The following is a 3630-nucleotide window of genomic DNA, read 5'->3' as shown; positions in this document are numbered from 1 at the left end:
GGAAAATTGTGTTGAGTTGGCAGGTGGTACCTGACCTTGACCCCTCTGACGGAGGTTCTTCTGCAGGTTTCTTGTTTGCTTACTGCCTGCTCTCTTGCGAGACATTTGACCACTGCTGTTTTCATCACTGATGGGTGAAACCCTTTGTAGCTGAGTCTCCTGAGGGTCCCCCTGATTCTCCTTTTAGAAGCTCTGGATGCAGACTCTTCTTGTTGAGCTAGTACCCTGCACTGAGGCCCTTTCATGCTTGCTCCTCCTTTCCTGGTGACTCACTTAGCTTTTGGGAAACCTCACAGGCATCTATAAAATTCAGGTGTGGAAGTTTAGCTGCCGCTCACTGCGGGCCTCTTGGGCGTGCTCCACAGCTATCTGCAGCAGCTAAAGGCTCTGCCCCTAATTCTACAGGACACAGCCCTTGCTCTCCATGAACACTCATCTCCCCTCCTCGGCCCAGGTGTGAAGCAGGCCCATGGGTTTCTGTAGGTCAGCAGCTGTGGCTGCTGGGGGGGGGGGGGGTGGTGTGTGTGTGTGTGTGTGTGTGTGTGTGTGTGTGTGTTGAAGCGATGTCTCCACTTCTAGCAGATAAACCCAGTGCATCATGAGGTCTCTCCTTGCTCGTTCTCAGGGCTACAGAGGAAATGTTCCCACTCCCACGTGTAACTCTCTTCAAAAGTGTCCTGAATCTCCCCGAAGCGTTTGCAACCTCTTTACAACCATGTGCCACCACAGAGTGATGTCTCAGTTAAAGGTGGATCTCACACACACGCATAAGATTGTAAAGGAGATGAACTCTTGTGGCCTGAGGATGTCCCACCCATTGTAATATCAGGGCACGACTGATACTCACGTGTGTGCTGATGCTGCTGCAGCCAAACCTATGGCACTGCCGGTTGTACGAAAGGGTAGCTAGGCAGTTATGGGTTGGCTAACGGAAAGAAGAGGCCATGTGACTGGCTTGTCTTTATTACAGTTTTAATTACTGGGGTTTTTTTTTAAAGTTTATTTCTTTGAAAGGCACAGTTACAGAGAGAGGGAGAGACAGAGATCTTTCATCCACTGCTTTGCTTCCCAAATGACCACATGGCTAGAGTTGGGCTAATGGGTCTCCTACATTGACGCACAGGCCCAACAACTTGGGAAGCCCTCCACTGCACTGTTTTCCCAAGGTCACTAGTAGGGAGCTGGATCCAAGAGGAGCAGGTGGGACTTGAACTGGCACCCATATGGAATGCTGGCACTGCAGGTGGACACTTCACCTGCCATGCCATAGCACTGGACCCTTAGTCACTATTCTCAAATATACTCTTTCTTCCTATTTATTTAAATATTTATTTTTTTATTGAAAAGGCAGATTCACAGAGAGAAAGACAAAGAAAGATGTTCTGCCACTGGTTCACTTCCCAAGTGGCTGCAATGGCTGGAGCTGAGTCAAACCGAAGCCAGGAGCCAGGAGCTTCTTCCAGGTCTCCCACATGGGTTGCAGGGTCCCAAGGCTTTGGACCATCCTCTACTGCTTTCCCAGGCCACAAGCAGGGAGCTGGATGGGAAGTGGAGCAGCTGGGACATGAACTAGCGTTCATATGAGATCCGGGTGCATGCAAGGCGAGGGCCTTAGCCACTAGGCTGTCGTGCTGAGCCCCCTCTTTCATAGTTTTGCAGGATTTTTGTTGCTGTTGTCTGCTGGGATAGTACCTTCCAGTTATCCCTTCTCCCCACTCCTCCCACCCCCACAAGACCATGACACTGCCACTAGATTTATCTGCATAACACAGATCATTGGCTGAAAATCTCATTTACTAAGCATTTTTATGGACTTTTAGATCCCCCCTTCACAATCTGGTCCCAGGATACCTTCCTCTCTCAAGCTCCCATAGCCACTCCAGTCTTCTCAAACCTACTTGGAATTTTCCTAGTTCTCGGCAATTGCTGCTATTCTTTGCTCTGCCCTGAATCGCACTTTCATTCCTGCTAACCCACATCCTTTCAAATCAGGCAATTGAAACTGTACCCATTATCCCTAACGCTACTTTTTTTTTTCCACGAAGCATTCCCTGGAGCCTCTTTATTGCAAATATACTTTGTGACTCTGTCAATTGTTGGCACTGAATGCAGTTCACACATGGCACGCTGCCCAGGGACATTCACAGAGATTCCTCTATTTCAGTAAACCTTCACAGACCTAGCCACAGTACCTGGCACATAACACAAGCTCCAAAATTGTTCAATGTATTCATTCGAGATTTAAGGAATTATCCCTGCTATAGTTTAAGTTCAATGTCTGTGGAAACAGGAAAGTCAATGCAATACATATCTATTCCCTTAGGAGCGCTGCTTCATAATTATTTTGAAAAGTTTTCTATTTTATCAAAGAGTCTTAGAGACTGCTCCCTTTCAAAGCTTTACCGAAGTATTATTTTCCTAATTAATTATGGTGGCGGGATAACTATTGCATGAATCAATTCCCAACTTCGCTTGATCGTGATCACTAATGAAATAGATTGGAGAACTGGAGCCCCAAAGAGAATGTTTTCAGATGAATAATATATTTTATTTGTCAGCAGTCCTCAGGCTCAATTTATGGTGAAATTAACTGAAAGTGGATTGCAAATAATTGTCAGTTCATTGTCAGTCTGCATTTCCAAGGCCCTGAATAGATAGAATGACGAAAAGTAATTTTGTTATTCTTCGTAATTGCTTCTGGATAATACCAGAGCTTTTGAAAGAAGCGTGTGAGGCTGCGCATTCTGAAAATCGCAAAGAAAAGGCACTGCTTGGACTGAATATCAAAACACTCTCCCTAGGTCAGGTGCAGCACAATGAACATTTCTAGGGCTCTCCCCAGTCTGTTCCACTAAAAATGTCTGCAAGAGATAACATGATTTTGGACTTAGGATATGAAAAACACTATTTTATGTGTCAATTGTGATAGGATGGAAATCTGAGTCCAGGTAGCGCCATTATGATTGCTGAAAGAGACTGGAAAGTAGCATTCCTCTCAAACGCTAAGAGGCATCAGGAAAAGCCTTTTAGAGCTACGGAAAGTTACCAGGAGAGGGAATAATCCATAGATTCTAGAGACAGACAAAGTTCTGGAGAACAGATGGATAGTGGCGAAGAAAAACAAAACTGTGAAAGATCACAACGAGATAGCAACTTCTGCTTGCTGCTGCTTATTTACCTAAAAATGAGTGAAGATAACGCAGACCACCACCACGATACTGCCACAGACCACCCACTGCTAGCAAGCACCCACGCAGTGTTGACAGACCTCAGGTCAGCCATTCCCAACATGTATTTTGCTTTGCTTATGCTGTTCACCCCAGGAAAGAGCTTATGGTTCAAATAAATTTGGGAATGTTGCATAGTATTGCCCCCACCTTGAGAGCCATAAACTCCCAGGCAAGACCTGGAATAGAATTGTAGCTTTGGCCGCCTGCAGATGCCAATGAATGCTGTAGGGGGCGCTGTCTGAGCAACGGTGCACTAGATGAGCAGATTGGCTGGGGCCTTGCACTGTACAATTAGGCTGTAGTGCTTCCTCTGAGTTATGTCTCAGAGCAATGCACCTGCACAGAACGGAGTACATGTCAGACGCCGACTCAGCGGCATGTCTGTCTTATGCCAAAGAGC

The sequence above is a fragment of the Ochotona princeps genome, chromosome 5, assembly GCF_030435755.1.
Source record: "Ochotona princeps isolate mOchPri1 chromosome 5, mOchPri1.hap1, whole genome shotgun sequence".
NCBI lineage: Eukaryota > Metazoa > Chordata > Mammalia > Lagomorpha > Ochotonidae > Ochotona > Ochotona princeps.
Note: the sequence above shows the minus strand (reverse complement) of the source record.